We start from the raw sequence: 19,129 nt of genomic DNA, 5'->3' as shown, positions 1-19,129 counted from the left end.
AACACACACACACACACACACACATAGACACACACACCCCAAACCAATGATCAAATGATGTCAAGAATGGAAAAAAATAGGCTGGATTTCTTTTCATTAAATATAAATGATAAATGAATCCCACTTTACAGGTATGTCCATCTAAGTAGAATATATAGTTTCTCAGGTGGGAAGTTGTATTTAGCCAGTTAATGAAGTGCGTTCTTTTCAAATTGAAAAAAAGTCTCTTTCGACACCAAAACTACAAGATGCTAAATTTCTCACCCATCAACTGTGCAATAATTTTTCCAGTGGATTTGAACTGCCAACCAAATGAGTCACCAGATTGGGTGGGTTTGCATTTGAGCATTTAACCACGGAACACCACTTGTAATTGAGGGAACTCTGGTGGGCTAGTCCTAGGAAGCTCTGCTTCAATCCCAAAGGGACACAAGTGGAATCCACCAGCTGCTCCCTAGAATGGAGATGGGCAGTCTCCTCCCGCGTGTTTAACGCCTCTGAAAACCCACCGAGGGTCAGTGATGGGTCATTTCCAACTCCAAGGCACACAGCAACATAATTTGTTTTTTGGTTTAATTTTTATTTTCTTATTTTGTGTGTGTGTACCTTCAAATCAGATCTGACTGGTACAGGAGGAGATTGCCCCTCCCTCTCCAGCAGAGCATCTGGTGGATTCAAATGGTGCACCTCTGGGATTGCGGTGCAGCTTCTTGCCACTAGGCCACCACAGCTCCACAACAACATCATTTGTAACTAAGGGAGTTCTGGTGGTGCAGTCTATAAGGAGTTGCGATACTAACCCAAAGGTTGTGTCTCTGCTGGTTCAAATCTACCAGCCGCTTGTGGAGGAGAGACGGGTGAGGAAGATGAGCCGTGTCTTGTGCAGTTTTTAGGTTCAGAAAACCCACTGGGGAGTCAACAGTGAGTCGGTTCCAACTTGATGGCAACGCACTGAATCATTTGTAATTAGAAAAAAATGAATACAGTTAGGAGTTCTAGAAAGAAGGCATTCTTACATTTTCTTAAAACAGTCCAGGCAGGTTCTTCACCAGCAACCCCCTGCCGTTGGAAGCTGGAGCTTTCTGTGTGGGGTGAGCCTGGGCATTGTAGGCAATTTGCATCATCCCTGGTCTCTAATTACCCACTAGATGCCAGTAGCACTCCCCACATCCAACCTGAGACAAAAATGCCTTCAGACAATGCCAAGTGTCCCCTAGGGGGTGCAAACCAGCCACTCCTCCATCCCTCCTGTTGAGAACAATGATGGAGAATAAAGTTTGGCCTCAGAAATCCTACTTCTGCCCCTTGTTAATTGTGGAATCTATTACTTTTCCGTACCTCAGTTTCCTCATCTGTAAAATGGGCATACTGATATGGGTTGGGGGTTCCCCCACTTCTGGGTGAAGATATTTATACTATGTATGCAAACATACTGGCCTGGCCCGAGAAGTCCTGCATAAACACCAGCCATAATTGAATGTCCCCAAGTATCCCTATGTCCTTGACAAGATGGACAAAGCCCTTCCCCTCTTTTCACCTCCGTTTTCCTGCAAGGCAGCTGTCTGCCTGTGACGGGCCCCTTCTCAGTGAATGGAAACCAAGGAGCCAGGAGAAGAACAAATTCATTGTTCTGCTCAGGGAGGTGCCCTCATTAAATGCTTCCTGCCTCTTTTGTTTAAGAGGAAAAGTGAGATGATTTTTTTACTGAAAGTGGGCTGTGTCGCTGTAGAAGCAGTTTTCCTCCCATGAATGTTTCCCAACAGGCCAGTGTGTGTTTGCACCGCAGACCACTGGCCATGGAATCACTGCGGTCACCCTCTCCAGTAGCCACCGAAAACCCCCAGCAAATCTTCCCCGCAGCAAACCACATTCCTCTCTGGGTCCCCAACTCATCCATCCCCTGCCCCCATCTGGTCCACATTTTGCTTGGGTGGAAATTAGAAACCATATCACTTTGGCTTACATTTTGGATGCCCTTTGTTTACTGGGACTTTTCCTTTCTTCACTCACGGCCTTTTAAAACTTTATTTTAAAGCACTCTGACTGTCCTCAGTGATGCTTTCGTTACATTTCATGAATAAGGAGATGCATTCCCATATACATGTTTGTCTTTCCATATGTTTTCTATAAATGTTTATGTGTGTCTCATCTGTGTCATTTGTGTTTTATGTTATATCATGCATATATACAGATGCACCTCCTTTAACTTCACTCTTTGTTTTTACAAATTTGAAGTTTGTGACAAGCCTGCATCAAGCAAGTCTCTCAGCATCATTTTTGCACTATCATGTACTCATTTCATGTCTCTGTGCTACATTTTGGCCACATTCACAAGATTTCAAACATTTTTGTGACACTATTACATACTTCCTTTTGGGGATGCGGAGTGACATCCACTTCCTAAACCGCGTGCCTATGGAAATTCCATGAGCTTGGAGAAACGACGATACTTATACAAAGTTTTCAGATCTTTTTGTTCATAGGGTTTCTATGGATTGTGGTCAACTCGACAGCAAACAACAACAACAACATTACATACTTAATAAGCAATCAACCCAAACCCCATTGCCCCTCAAGTAACTTCCCACTAACAGGAGCCCTCCCTCCACAAAGTCTCCTGGGCTGTAAATCTTTATGGAAGGAAACGCCATCATTCTCCCTAAGAGTAGCTGGTGGATTTGAACTGCCTACCTTCTGGTTAACAGCACAATACATAATGGACTATGCTGTCAGAGATCTTTTAATACACTCCAGTATACCCGAAACATCATTTTCATATACAAAAGTAAACTGCACTCAGTATTTCAAAGGCATTCCTGTGATATGTTTCTGTATTATTTAAGAACTGTATTTCTACACTATCAATTCTAGAAATATATAGCATATTATGTATTATCTTGTTGTGTACCACTGAGTCAGAACCGACCCACAGCTGATCCTCCCTCGGGTTTTCAGAGGCAGTTAATCGTGCGGGAAGAGATTGCTCATTCTTCTCTTGTGGAGCGGCTGGTGGCCTCGAACTGCCTGCCTTTGGGATTACAGTGCAGCGTCCTACCGCTACACTACCAGAGCTCCCTATAGAATATATACATATATATTATGTGTGTTGTGTGTGGACTGTAGAGTCAGAACTGACCCATAGCTGACCCCTTGGTGGGTTTTCACATGGGAGATTATATAATATATAATTATATATGTCTGTATTATATATATGATACATATGTATGTGTTATGTTAGATGCTATATACAGGGGGTGTGTATATATCCTACTCATTCACTCATTTCTATGGAGACAGAACCAACTCAAAGTTGACCCTCTAACAGATTTTCAGGAGGCTATACATTACAGCATCAGGATGGATGGTGAAGAGATTGAGATTGTACACAGCTTTAGTTTGCTTGGCTCCACAGTCAACAGTCTTCAGACCAGCAGCCAGGAAATTAAAAGGCGCATTGCCATGGGAAAGTCTGCTGTTAGGACCTCTCCAAAGTACTGAAGAGCAATGGTGTCTCTCTGGAGACTAAGGTGCGTCTGATACAGGCCATGGTCTTCGCAATCATTATTATATGCATCAGAGAGTTGGACAATGACCAAGGAGGATAGAAGGAGAATTGATGCCTTTGAGCTGTAGTGCTGGAGAAGAGTACTGAGAATACCATGGACTGCTAGGAAAACAAACAGATTTGTCCTGGAGAGGGTTAAACCGGTTGGCTCCTTGGAGGCAAGGATTCTGAGGCTACGTCTAACGTACTTTGGACATGTTGTGAGGAGAGACCGGTCCTTAGAGAGGGACATCATGCTTGGGAGGGTGGAGGGACAGCGCAGGAGAGGAAGGCCCTCTATGAGGTGGATTGATTCAGTGACTGGGATAATTGGGATGGGTGTGTCAGAGACAGTGCGATTGGCACAGGACAGAGTGGAGTTTAGGGCTGTTGTACATAGGGTCGCTATGAGTCGCCAGCAACTCGACGGCACATAACAACAACAACATACATTACACAGAAGGAGATTGCTCATCTTTCTCCCTCGAACCCACTGGTGGATTCAAACCACCAGAGAGGTATGACCTTGGGGTTAGCAGCATAACTCCGTATCCATTAGGCCACCGGAACTCCCTATCTATTTTGGTTCTTACATATTTTGTAGAGATAAATAGCGAGTAAGTGCCGTCCAGCTGGGACGGATTCATAGCTGACCTTCAGAAAGTTTTCAGGAAGGATGCTAAATGGGTGTGATTTTGCTCCCAGAGGGACATTTGGCTGGGTTTTGCTGTTATTACTAAAACAGCAATGTTTAAGTACTCAGCTGTTGACCAAAACCTTGGTGGGTCAAACCCCAAGCTGCTCCTTGGGAGAGAGAGAAGGCAGTTTGCTTCTGTGGTGATTACAGCGTTATAAATCTTCAGGGGCAGCTCTCCCCCATGCTGCAGCTCACTGAGTCAGAACCACCGTTTAGACAGTAAGTGCTACCTTGAAACAGAGGGTGATGCCGGCCTCATCCCAGGGAAACTCCCTTTCCATGGGATCCGGGCTGGGATGGGAGGAAGAGTCCTATCTTTGATCCTTTCACAGCTCTTTGGTTGGTAAGATCATGGGGTGTCATGACAAATCTTCCACTTTATGACATGTAGTTTTGGGGACACAGTTGAATCCATGCCAGGCACATTTCTACTCAGAATATAAAAGGCCTGAGTTTGGGTGGCACCCCAGCACTGAAGGTTCAGTCACGCAGTGAACTCCAGCCTCCCAGTCTCCTCCTTTCTGATGCCTCTGTGTGAGTGACCTGTACTGTTCACAAGCCATCCACTGTCACTGGAGCCTCACCTGAAAGGTTCTTGATCACGTGCTTGTGTTGTTGTCTACCTTGGCAGCAACAACACTGAACCTCTGCCTGGCATTTGCTGGAGTCAGATGATACCAAAGGAAAAGATTAGAGGCAAAAATGCAAAGACTGGAGGCTGGAAAGAAGCAGCAATCAGGGAAGAAAGAGAACAGGAAGGGGATTGGATGAAAAGATTTTGCCACTTAAATGTCAGCTTTGGTGAACTCCCGACTGAGAAGCAAGATTTGATTATTGAATGACGTGTCAGAAGATAAACTACTAGCCTTTAGCTTTAACTTAAAATTAATGTGACTTTTTGTATGGTTTTATAAAATCTGTCACAACGACAATATTTTGTTTACCGAAATAAAGTACCTTTGTTTGAAAACAAAAAAAGACCAGAAAAGGACTGAAACTCCAACCATCTTTTGTAGTTTGGGTCATGTGCCAAGTGTTGGCCAATAGGATGTAAAGGAGAGAGGCCAGTGACAGGTGGGGGTGCCTTTTGCTCTCTTCTGCCTTGGCCCTTGTCCAGCTTGTTGCCTGGAATTTGATCTGCCATTGTGGTTCAGTCAGCTGACTCAGCACAAGACAGGATCCCAGATGAGAAGCTGCTTGGGTACCCCCTTTTTCCTTTTTTTGTTTTTGTTTTGTTTTTAACACTTTATTATATATTGAGTACACGTTTACAGAGCTGATCAGATTTTCAACAATTCAGGTGCACGTTGAGTTTTGAGAGCTCACAGCAAACTGGTTTCCGTGTCATAATTCATATATTTTGCTTTGTGAAGTTGATCGCAGTCCCCACTGTGTGAGTTCACAGTCTCCCTTCCGCCTGTGCTCCCCGTTCCCCTTCCTCCTTCCTAACCTGCCTTGAGCTGTGTCCTGGGGTGAATGCCTCCCTTTCAGTGCCAGGCTTGTTCTGAGGACTGTGTTTCTACCTAGTGCTGTGGCTCACCTTAAGGGCCTGTCCCTTGCTGAGCTGGAAACCAAGCCCCGGCGTAAGTTCAGTTCCAGTGGCCTCGGGCCTGGACACCAGTGAGATTCTTAACTTCTGAAGACCACCTACCTGACTTCATCAAAGCAAAAGAAACTTTTATCTTGTCAAGTCACTTTTTTTTTAGTGTTTTCTGTGTCACTCTCAGCTGAATGTATATACTTCTTTTAACCCAAAATAAAAATCAAGGTAGGCTTCTGTTTAATGTCAGTGTACAAACTTTCCCCAAATCCTCATTGACCACTGGAGCCCCCTACTAACTAGGGGCTACTGCTGCATGCCCCCTCCCCTCCACTTTGAAATGTTTCTGGAATCTGACTCATGTCCACTTCCTGTGTTATTGCACGGAATACATTATTAGGACTTGAATGAAAGAAATCTTTTTTCGCTTGATGCATTAGTCACCTTGTACTGGATCATCAGAAACAGCCCGGAATGCTCACTCATCCTTCATCATTTTATCTGCTCCTTCCTGGGGAGGGGTCGGGGGGGGAGATGGGTCAGAATTCAGATTATCGAGGCCGCGGCGGGAACGGGGTCTTGCTTTCATTAACTTCTGCATGTCCTCTCAGAAGGTATCAGTTTTCAAGGCAGAAGAAAAAGATAAATACTATTTGCTAGGGTTTTTTCTGCTGAAGTGATGTAATTTCTATAACAGCAAAAATGGCAACCTAGAATTCCAGGTAGCAATTTAAATGCTTATGAGCAAAATAGATTTTAGCTCTTCGAGGAAGAGCAAAAAAGAAAGGGTGGAAAATGTTGGTAAAGGTCACACAAAATTTAAACACTAATTTAATCCCATTTGCCTGGAGGGGGGAATGTCAACCACTTTTTCTTTTTTTCCCTTTTCTTTTCTTGGTTCATAAAATTGAAACAGAAGGAGAACACTTTCAGCTTGAGAATCCAGTTGCTTAAACCCCCACAGTGGCGTAACAGGTGTGGAAAAGAAACCCAAGTGTGTAAAAATGTGGTTGCAAATGAACTTTTTGAGCCTAATTATAGATCCAGCGCTCTCCCAAACAAAACCAAACACTAATGAGGAGTTAAAACAAACAAACTCAGGGTCACTGAGTCAACCTCAACTCATAGGGACATGACACCAGCTTTTCAAGGCTGCAAAGCTTGAGCTGAGATTGGTCATCTCTGTTGCTCCCCCACCCCACCCCTACCCCTGCAGTGTGGCAGGTAGATTTAAACTGCCACGCATTCGACTGGCAGCCCAGTAAGTAAGAAATTAACTGCCTTTAACGAGATCCCTTCTTTTGTTCTCTTGAGTAGACTCAATGAGATTTCATCACCTTCCTCTTTGCTCTAAAAAGTCACAGACCATGTTAAAAAAACTTTAGTAAGTTATTAATAAACATATGGACCTACAGGAAGTGAAATTACTCTCTATTGACACATTCAAATTGAATAAGTCTTAAATGGAGCTCTGGTGGCCTAGTGGCAAGAAGCTGATCTGTGATCCCAGAAGTGTGCGGTTCGAATCCACCAGATGCTCTCCTGGAGAAGGAGGGACAATCTCCTCCTGTACCAATCAGATCCGATTTGATGGTACACACAAAAAACATAGTAAAATAAAAAATTTTTTTTAAAGTCTTAAATTTAGGTATCAGTTTAATGCTCAATATTATAGTATATAATATATACTCAATATATAATATATACTCAATATTATAATATATAATAATATAAGAGTTTTAAGAAACTCTGGCAACAGCAGCCCCACCTCATAGAGACCCTCCGCCCAGCACTCCTGTACCACGTCTCTGAGGCCGTAAATATTGACAGTAGGTTCTACCTGTCTGCATGGAGCGGTTGATGGAATCAAACCACTGGCTTTTCCAGTTGCCCACTTATCCCCCACCTGGCTTTAAGTTGAATATCAACTAGTTGTTGGAAAAGGGAGCTCTGATGGCCTAGTGATAAGAAACTACACTGCAATCCCAAAGGTGTGCAGTTTAAATCCGTCAGCTGCTCTGTGAGGGTGAAAAAGCTGGGCAGTCTCCTCTCATGTGATTTACTGACTCTGTCAGACCTACTGGTCAGCTGTGAGTTGTCTCTGAGTTAACAGTGGTTGAAAAATACCATGTTAAAAAAAATATCCTTACATGAAAGATAATTTTTTTACCAGGACTTTTTCCTCCTGGTCTAATTTTGTGGTAGTACTTTTATTTTCATAATTTAAAAATTCCTTACAAGCTGGAAAAACGGGTTTTATTTAGCACTGAAGTGTAACAACTGGCTGCTTGGAAAATGTTCCTCTTCTTTTTCCTTTATTTCAGTGTTTATTTAGTTAGGGAGCTCTAGTGGCCCACTGGGTAATGAGTTGTGCTGCCAACTTAGAGGCTGGTGGTCTGAGTCTACCAGCTGTTCCACAGGAGTGAGATAGGCAATATCCTCCCATACGATAGTTTTAAAAGCTTTTTTCTTATTTCCAGTGTGGAAATGTGGAGTAGTACTTGTTAAATTAGTAGTCCAACTTAGATTTTTAAAAGAAAAATGTACAGTTGCTACATAGATATTAATTATAATTACATAAGAAAAATGTATAGTTAAAGTCATGATGGCAGTTAGTAAATGCAAGCATGATTTGTTCGAATAATAGCAAATTTAATGCCATATTATTTTCTTTTTCAATTAATTTTAATGAAAGTTTATAGAGACTTAGGTTTCCAGTCATTCATTGTTGCACTTTTCTCCCTGCCCACCCTCTCCCCAGCAATTCACTCTTCCCCTTGAAAAGAATAACTTTCTCATTGTTATGCAATCCCTCCCCCCAATGCCATATAATTTTCAATAATTAATTTACATTTATCTGTGATTTGAATGTAAAAAGTCCCTGTGGCTTAGTGCTTAAACTCTGGGCTGCTAACTGAAAGGTGAGTGGTTTGAACCCACCAGTCACTCCACCAGAAAAAAAAGATGGGACCTTCTGCTTCCATGAAGATTTCAGCCTTAGAAACCTGTAGGGAAGTCACATTACGATAGGAGCTGTATGGGTTGGAACTGAGAGCTGGGCAATGACTAAGAATGACGGCAGATGAAGAACTGATGCCTTTGAGCGGTGGTGTTGGAAAAAGAGTACTGAATAGTCTTTGGATTGCCAAGAGAACAGACAAATACACCTTGAAGAAGGTCCAGGCAAAGTGAAAAATCCAATTGAAAAATGGGCACAGGATATGAACAGACACTTCACCAAGGAAGACATTCAGATGGCCAACAAGCACATGAAGAAATGTTCAAAATCCCTAGCTCTGAGAGAGATACAAATCAAGACAACCATGAGATATCATCTCACTCCAGTAAGACTAGCAAAATTTAACAGAACAGCAAGCAACAAATGCTGGCGAGGTTGTGGAGAGACTGGAACCCTTATTCACTGTTGGTGGGAGTGTAAAATGGTGCAACCACTGTGGAAAGCATTGTGGCGCTTTCTCAAAAAGTTGCAAATAAAGATACCACTAGACCCAGCAATTCCACTACTGGGAATATACCCTAAAGAGACCATAAATGACATCCAAGTAGATATATGTATACCCATGGTTATCGCGGCTTTGTTTACAATAGCAAGGAGTTGGAAACAACCTAAATGCCCATCAACAAACGAATGGGTAGAGAAGCTGTGGTATATTCGCACAATGGAATGCTATGCTGCATTGAAAAACAAGGAACTCATGCAATATTATTCAAAATGGGTGACCCTGGAGGACATTATGCTGAGTGAGGTATCTCAGTCACAAAGGGACAAATGCTATATGGTGCCACTGTTGTAGAATGAGGCTGGCATTGGGGTGGGGGTAAGACTGAGAAAAACTGGATGAAATATGTTTAGGCATTGAAGTCTATGGGGGAGAGAATAGTCTAAAAGTATTATATTTTAGGGCATTATTTTTATCGTAGGAGTATGCAATGAGGGTTGCAGAGTGGATTATATTTGGGGGTGGGGGGTGGGGTTTGGGGAGGTGCGGGGGGAATGTGTACCAATGAGGGAGTTTTTCTTTTGCTTTTCAAGGAGAGGAGCAAATGGGAGGGGTGCGGGGAGAAGGGTGCAACAATGAATGAATGAATGGAATTCCAAAATCTCTGTAGATGTTCATTGAAATGAAAAATAAACAAACTAAATTAAAAAAAAAAATAAGAAGGTCCAGGCAAAGTGCTCCTTAGAAGCAAAGATGATAAAACTTTGTCTCATGTACTTTTGGAGTTTCACATGTTCCTAGGAGACATGTTTCTTGGAGAGAGCTATCATACTTGGAAAGGTGGAGGGTCGGTGAGGGAGAAGACCCTCAGCCAGGTGGGTTGACAGAGTGACTGCAGAATGAGCTCAGGTGTATCAGAGACTGTGGCACAGGATGGCACAAGGCAGGACAGGACTTAGATCTATGGTTCATAGGGTCTCTATGAGTCGTACTTGACTCAACGGCACCTACAACAACAATAATAACAATGAGTTTTTAGTTTGGATATGATAGGAAGACCTAGATTATTTTAAAAACAACGAATGACAAGACATGGAACAAGTAGCAATATAAACTGTTGTGGTTATGTACCGTCGAGTTGCCTGCAACTCATAGCGACCTTCTGTACAACAGCCCTAAACCCTGCTCTGTCCTGTGCCACTCGCTCTGTCTCTGACAAACCCATCCCAATTACCCCAGCCACTGAATCAATCCACCTCATAGAGGGTCTGCCTCTCCTGTGCTGTCGCTCCACCCTCCCAAGCATGACGTCCTTCTCCAAGGACTGGTCCCGCCTTACAACATGCCCAAAGTATGTCAGACGAAGCTTCAATATAAACTATCTTTTTGAAATTATAATTTACTAACAACATGAAGAAGTAGATTGCAAGAATATAAACTATTTTCATTTAAAAAATAAAACAAAAACCCAGACTCATTGCTTTCAAGTTGAAACCAACTCGAGCTGACTGGTAACTGACCCTCCAGTGGGTTTTCAGAGGCGGTCACTGCAGGGAGAGAGACTGCCCATCGTACTCCGAGTAGCTGGTGGGTTTGAATCCCTGAGTTCAGGTTGGCAGTGCAACTCCATACCTACTAAGTCAAGAGCCCCCTGCTAGATTTCTTTTCTCCCCCCCCCTTTTCTGTTATGTACCATCAAATCAGATCCGACTGGCACGGGAGGAGATTACCCCTCCTTCTCCCGGGGAGCATCTGGTGGATTCTAACCGTGCACCTTTGTGATTGCACCATAGATTTCTTTTTAATAGATCTTTGTTTATTTCTCTATCTTTGGACTTTTTTTTTTTTTTCCTCTTTTATCCTTTTCTGGTTGTAGGTTTTCCAGGATGCTTGGAATTTTTAATTTTTTTTTTTTTAATTTCCCTTGTTGTGTGCCATCAATCAGATCTGTCTGACATGGAAGGAGGTTTCCCTTGCTTCTCCAGGAGAGTATCTGGTGGATTTGAACCATGTGCCTTAGGAATTGTATCTTTGGACTTTTGAATCACTCAGATAAAAGCTCTTTCTCCTCCCTCTGTTGTTGTTGTTTTTGTGTAGAGTGGAAAGAGACCCAGAGCTCTGGCAGGTTTTCAGGGGCGGTTAATCACACGGAATTAACTCTAAGGAAACTACAGAACAGTGTCATTGATTTCACATGCAAGCAAGATTCTACTGAAGATTATCCAAAAACGATTAGAACAGCACATCAGCAGAGAACTGCCGGAAGTCCAGGCTGGGTTTAGAAGGGGTCGTGGTACTAGGGATATTGTTGCTGATGTTAGATGGATCTTGGCTAAAAGCAGAGAATACCAGAAGAATGTCTATCTGTGTTTCATTGATTATGCAAAGGCATTTGACTGTGTGGATCATAACAAACTGTGGCTGACTCTGAGAAGAATGGGAATCCCAGAACATTTAATTGTGCTAATGCGAAACCTGTACTTGGACCAAGAGGCAGTAGTCAGAACAGAGCAGGGTAACACTGCATGGTTCAAAATTGGGAAGGGTGTACACCAGGGATGCATCCTGTCTCCATACCTTTTCAACATGTATGCAGAGCAGATTATCCGAGAAGCTGGGCTCTATGAGGAGAATTGTGGCATCAGGATTGGTGGAAGATCTATTAACAATCTGCGTTATGCAGATGACACAACCCTGCTTGCTGAAACTGAGGAGGACCTCATGCACTTCCTGCGAAGGGTCAAGGACTGCAGCCTTCAGTATGGACTGAGGCTCAATGTCAAGAAGACAAAGATTCTCACCACTGGACCAATTGGCAGCGTCAGGATGGATGGCAAAGAGATTGAGATTGTTCACAGCTTCAGTTTGCTCGGCTCCACAGTCAACACTCTTGGCACCAGCAGTCAGGAAATCAAAAGCGTGTCGTGATGGGAAAGTCTGCCGTTAGGGACCTCTTTAAAGTACTCAGGAACAACGGTGTCTCTCTGGAGACTAAGGTGCGCCTGATACAGGCCATGGTATTTGCAATCGCTTATTATGCATCACAGAGTTGGACAGTGACTAGGGAGGACAGAGGGAGAGTGGATGCTTTTGAGCTGTGGTGCTGGAGAAGGGTACTGAATGTACCATGGACTGCCAGGAAAACAAACAGATTCATCTTGGAGAGGATTAAACCAAGCTACTCCTTGGAGGCAAGGATTCTGGGGCTTCGTCTGACATACTTTGGACATGTTTTCAGGAGGGACCGGTCCTTGGAGAGGGACATCATGCTTGGGAGGGTGGAGGGACAGCGCAGGAGGGGAAGACCCTCTATGAGATGGATTGATTCGGTGACTGGGGTAATTGGGATGGGTGTGTCAGAGGCGGTGCGGTTGGCGCAGGATAGAGCAGGGTTTAGTGCTGTTGTGCATAGGGTCGCTATGAGTCGAAAACGACTTGATGGCACATAACAACAACAACAACAATGATAAATCCTTCCAGAATTCACTGTTATTTTCAACACTCAAACCTACAGGACATTTCAAATGTTATCTCGTATTATCTGTTTCATGATTTGTAAGAATGTTAATAAAAAGTGTGCTTGATATGAACTGTATAATTGTTCTCTAATCCACGGCTAGCACATTTTTTTCTGTAAATATTTTAGGCTCCATGAGTCATGCACTTTCTGTTGCAGTTACTCAGTGTTATCAGGGTAGCACGAGACAGTCAAGCCAATAATAAATACAGAAACAGCTGTGGCTGTATTCCAATAAAACTTTATTTACAAACACTGAAATCTTAACTTCATATGATTTTTTAAAAATTCATAGGATTTTCGAAGTGTTACAAAATATTCCTTTTCTTTTTGAATCCTCTCTCTTCCTGACCTAACTATTCAAATATGTAAAAATCATTTTCAGCTCACAGCTGTACCAAAAGAGATAACAGAACATATTTGGCCCAAAGGCCATACTTTTTCTAATACCTGAACTAATCGTTCCAAGCCATCTATAAGGCAGCAAATACTTTCTATCACTTTGTGAATGAGGAAGCTCAGAAAGTTTAAACGACCCGCCCAAGGCCAGAGAGCTAGCAAATGACAGCGCCAGGCTTGAAACCCAGCTGGGGCAGTCACAGGACTGCGTAAGACCGCAATCTTTTAATCTGTAAAATGGGATCATAAAATGAGTAACTTTCCATCAAGCCACTGGGAGAATTTGAAGTCACAAAGCAGGTTGCACGCCCCATGTCCTGCCGAGTCCATCCTGACTCCTAACGGCCCTGCAAGACAGAGTCGAGTCAGTCGCCCCGTAATGTTTGCAAGGCTGTGTCTCCAAGGAAGTGGAGTACCACCGACCACTAGGGCTTTGTCTACACAAGGCTCTATCTGTTTCCAACTTCAGTAACTCCAAGTGAGTGAAAAGGTAAAATACATCTCCTGGTGGTGCACTCAGTGCTGAGCCAAAGAGGGCGCCTCTGGGTTCAAATCCATCAGCCCCTCCTGCTTTCCCTTGCATCTTCCAGCAATCCCAGATGAATGCTGCCTTGTAGTCTCCTTTCCAGTCTCTGTCTTCTCTTCTCCTCTATATCTGTCCCTATGTAGCTTATAAAAGCACTAGTCTTCTGCAATACCAGAGGCACGCGGTTCGAATCCACCAGATGTTCTGCTGGAGAAGGAGAGGCAATCTCCTCCTACACCAGTCAGATCCGATTTAACGATACTCACACAAAAACTAATAAAATAAAATTTTTAAAAAACCAAAACACCAGTCTTTGAATAGAAAGCCTATTTTCCTTCTCCATTAGGGATATTGGAGACTGCACTGCTCAGAACAAGTGGAGAGATTGGCCTGGATGCTTTGTGTGACATTCTAGGCAATCACTGCATAAAAAAGGAGCTTGGGGGCTCAAGTGGATCAGAGATGATGAGGATGGCACAGGACCGGGCTAACTTCAGGTCTGTTGTTCACAGGGTTGCTGTGTGTCATAGTCAACCCAATGGCATCTAAAAACAGTGGCTCCGTGGCTAACTAGAAGGTCAACTGTTCAAACCCCCCAGCAGATTCAGAGGAGAAAAAACCTAGCACTCTGTTCTTGTAAAGATTACAGCCTTAAAAAAATTCTATGAGGTTGTTCTTCTCTGTGTTGTAGGGTCAGAGGACAGTTAGAATCAACTCAACAGCACTCACCAAATGTAGTAAAATGAATTCTTAAAAAAAAATAAACCCAACCCTTTGTCATCCCGGGATTTTTGTTATAATTTCAGCCTTATCACTCATTGAGTGTGTGGTGTTAGGAAAATTACTTAGCTCCTCTAAAGCTGTCTTCTTATTCCTGTGATTGGGAGGGATCAGGGAGCTAATATTTATAAAGAGCTTAGCATAGCTCCTTGGCGCATGCATGCTTTCAGTAAAAGGCTATTGTCTCAGTTTCAAACATGAATGTCCCCAGCTGCATGAAAATGAATTCCATTTGTATTTTAGAAGGAATTAGCCTGGGTCATGAGAGAATGAAGATCTTTATAAATAATTATTATTTCTTATTATCATTCTTTCTGGGCATATACAGCACAAATTGCTTTTCTTGTTCTCTTTACTGCCAGACCGTAGTTTACCCCTGTAAAGTATATCCTTATAACCCCCTCATTCACTTCTATGGTGTCCGCGTTGCTGGTGTTGTCCATTCAGCTCTGACTCATGGTAACTCATGTTTTAACGAGTAAGATGCGCCGTTCTCACAGTCGCAGTTCCTCTTGATCCCATTCTGGCAGCCGTCATATAAGTCCATCTCCTCGAGGGTCTTCTTTTTGTGCAATAGCCAGGGCCCCAGCCATAAATTCCTTCCTGGAAGCTGCTGGTCTATGGTTCGTGCTTTAGCTCTGAGTGTTGCTATCATGGAATCTCAAGGTGTAATTTGAAAATTGTCTTGTTTGTGTCATCTCTCTTAGTCATTGTTGGGCAAGAGGATGGTGTTCTTTCAAAACTCAAAGAATCATTGATTGAGTGAAAAGAATCGTAATTGAAGGGGAAACTGTATGATTTGTAAACTCACTCATATTTTTAAAAAACATGGATGGGAAGCCAACACTAAATATTTGTAATAAACTGAATGTTATTTAAATTAAAAAGAAAGCAACATTAAAAAAAGAAAAAAGTGGGTTTTTTTAGAAAAAAAATGAATAAACTGGCAAAGAACAACTGTGTATGTAAACCATATCTCATATTTCACCTAGGCTAGCTGAGCATCTAATGTTGGCCATTCTGCTTTGCTGAGCTTAAAACCTTTTAAATATCATGCCTTTTCTCCTAAAGTTCACCACAATCTCTTAGATATTTGTGAAAGAAACAATTCCTTACCTTTTTTTTTCTTTTTACCCCATTTGGACTTGAATGAACCAGCTTGTAAATGAACTCACTCTCTCATCTTCCTTATACTGAGCCCCAAGCTCTGGGCTCTTCCAACTCTTCTCCAGGCCTCCACCTCCACTGTGTAGCCTTCGGTTTGCTGCTAAGCCTCACTGAGCCTCAGCTCCCTCACGTGGAAACAGAAGACCAAGGCAGCCTCCACCCCCGAGGGTGTCGTGAGTCCAGAATGAGCGAATCCATGTGAAGTGTATTTAACACAGTCCCTGACAGGCAGTCGTCAGTTCATGGCATTTGTATCCCATGAAGATTTGAATAATGGGACAGCTTGACTGCAAACAAACCAACAAAAATACAACAACGTGCACCTATTGCTGTGGAACTGACCCTCTCATCATAGCTGCTTGTTATGTGCTGCTGAGTCAGACCTGATCCCACAGCAGATCCTTCAGAGGCTGTAGATAGCACAGACAGAGATCATCCACCTTTCGCCCTTGCACAGTGGCTCCGTGGTAAGGAATTGTGCTGCCAACACTAAGGTACATGGTTCTAACCCACCAACTTCTCCACAGGAAAAGATGAGCAATCTCCTCCTGTGTGATTTGCTGCCTCTGAAAGCTCACTGGAGGGTCAGCTAGGGGTTTCAGCTCAACAACAACAACAACTTACCGCAGTGACTCTCCAGGAGGGAGAAGAAACGCCGTAGATGTTTCCACGGTAGCAGACTGCCAAAGCTTTGTCCTGCACCTGGCGCACTTATCTTTGAACCACTTACCTCTCATCATGCTTAAAAACCCTAAATCCCCCGTCAAAAATGAATGGATAGAAAAGCTCTCGTGTATTCACACAATGGAATACTACAGTGCGTTGAAAATTGAAAAACAAGGAACTCATGAAATGTTATACAAAATGAGTGATCCTGGAGGACATTCTGTTGAGTGAAATATCTCAGTCACAAAAGAATAAATACTGCATAGTGCCACTGTTGTAAAACAAGACTGACATCAGGGTTGCAGGGAGACTGAGAAAGATGGGACAAATAATGTATACTGCATTGAAACAGATGAGAGAAAGAACTGTTTAAAAGTGATATGTGATTAGGTATTATTGTTATGACAGGAGTCCAGAACGAAGGTTGCATAGTGGAGTGGACTTGGGGGGAGGGATTGTATAACAATGAAAGAATTTTTCTTTTACTTTTCAAAGGGAAAAGCTAACTGGGGGGAGGGGTAGGCAGGGAGAAAATGCAACAATGAATGAATGGAAATCTAAAGTCTCTGTAAACTTTCATTATAATTAATAAAAAATATTTTAAAAAAGAACCCCCCCAAAAAAAGCATAAAAAACCCCAAAATCCATATCTTGTTTGAAAAAGTAGAAGGTCAGTGATTGAGAGAACAAGACGGATTAACGTGGTGACCCCAACAGAGGGTGTGCGCGTAGCAGAGAGTGGGAGCGTGGCCCAGGACAGAGCAAGGTTTAGGTCTGTTGTCCATTGGGCTGCTGTGAGTCAGAGCTGACTTGATGGCACCCAACAACAACAAGAACAACATCTTTCCATTAAGGAGCTCTGGTGGCACAGTGCAGAGCGTTCTGTGCTGCTATGGAAAAGGCTAGTGGTTCAAATGCACCAGGTACTCCAAGAAAGAAAGATAGGGAGTCTCTTCCTGTTAAGATTTTCCGCTCAGAGGGTTGCTAAGAGTGAGAACTGAATCAACTAGAATACATTTGGGTGTTTGCTTTTTACTATCTTTCTGTTACTAGCCAATTGCTAACCCACTGCACTGTCAGGCTCACGGGCTTCTACTGACTGCTGGTCAAGAGGCAAGTTCCTGAAGGGAAAGCAGGGGAGAGGTGATTTGCTGTTCTTTCCCATGGTCAGTGGTCTCCGTTCCAGGTGCCGTCTCATACCAGAGATCCTGGGCTGAAGGAGGAGACACTATAGCTCTTCCAGGGCAAACGATGCTTCCTCGGGAAATGTGATGGAAGCATCACATTTGTCCAGCGTCTGACCTGCTGTCTTGGGCTCTCATACAATGAATCTTCTCTCAAAAATAGGCTCTTCTGAACCCCTAGTAAAGTTGTTTGTAGCAAGATTGGTAAAGCATCCAAACTCGCAGGTAGTGTGTACCCAGGCCAACTTCAAGGGGCTTGGGTTGTGAGATGTAGAGTCCCCACAAGCCTCTCCTGGACCAAAAAGCTGGTCAGCATGGGCCTGGGGCTCCATGTGTGTGGAATACCCAGGAAAGGGCCATGTGTACTTTCCTGATTAGAAACAAACAAGCAAAAAACCCCAAAACAACAACAACAAAAACACCTAAAAAAAAATAAAACTCACCACCATCGAGTCAGTTCCAATCCATCTGGTTTCTGAGGCTGTAAATCTTTATGGGAAGAGACTACCCGTCTTGTTCCCAAAGAGTGGCTGGTGGATTTGAACCTCTAATCTTGTGGCTGGCAGCCTTAACGTACTACACCACCGGGATTCCTTCATCATCACTATCCTGCCCTGGAAGAACGATCATCTTTAAGCACTGAGGCATTCTTGGCATCATCGAAAGTGAGTTATAAAGGAAGAGCTTGATTGGGATGATAAACACACTGGAGGGTATATGGAATCTGCACTTTGCTGAGGAAGCATCGTTTGCCTATGACACAGGGAAGGAGAGCTGTTACAGCAGAGCAGGGAGATGCCGCATGGAAAGGCCGCGTACATGGAAAGGCCGTGCGTCTCACTTTTTATCTCTCTCTCCTTCCCCAGTGCTCAGAGCTCTAGGACAGACTGAGACGTTGAAAGAAGACGGTGAGGCCTTTGTATGAGCACTTTACTGCCTGCTCTGTTATTGCGGCTCCGAGGTGCCCTGGAGCCAGCGATGACTCATAATGACCCCTGGGTGTCAGTCTAACTGCCTCAGAGAATTTCCTGATAATCATTATTATAGGACCAGATGGCCAGGCTTTGGCCCAGGTGGGTTTGAAGCACTGATCTTTTGGTTCGCATTGGTATGCTTGGTCATTGCCCTGGTACGGTTCATCAAAGAGAGAATAACCAAAAAAGCCCCAAACCCGCTGCCACCAGGTTGACTCCAATACCTCACGACTCTGCAGAACAGTGCCAAATTTCCCCTATGGTTTCTGGGCTGTGGACAGCTACAGAAGCACACTGCTCCAGCTTTCTTTCACGGGGCAGTTGGTGAACTCAGACCACTCACTTTTCATTTTGCTGCCCAATGTTTAATCCACCACATCACCACCACCCCTCAGATTGAGACTGGAAATACTCATTTGCCTCAGAATCGAGCCGTGAACATTCAAGAAGATACTCTAAGCACATGCGCTTTGGAAATGTCAGTCACCACAGTGTTTGTTAACAATAGGTCTGCCTGACAGAAAGAGAGTGTCATGTGTGGCATTTGAAACTTTCTGGCTGCTTCATTAAAAAAACCAACAACATGCAACCACTTTGGAAAGCATTGTGGCGCTTTCTCAAAAAGTTTCAAATAAAGATACCATTTGACCCAGCAATTCCACTACTGGGAATAT

This window comes from Elephantulus edwardii, unplaced genomic scaffold, assembly GCF_000299155.1.
Source record: "Elephantulus edwardii isolate Elephantulus edwardi_28Jun2011 unplaced genomic scaffold, EleEdw1.0 scaffold00015, whole genome shotgun sequence".
Classification (NCBI taxonomy): Eukaryota; Metazoa; Chordata; class Mammalia; order Macroscelidea; family Macroscelididae; genus Elephantulus; species Elephantulus edwardii.
Note: the sequence above shows the minus strand (reverse complement) of the source record.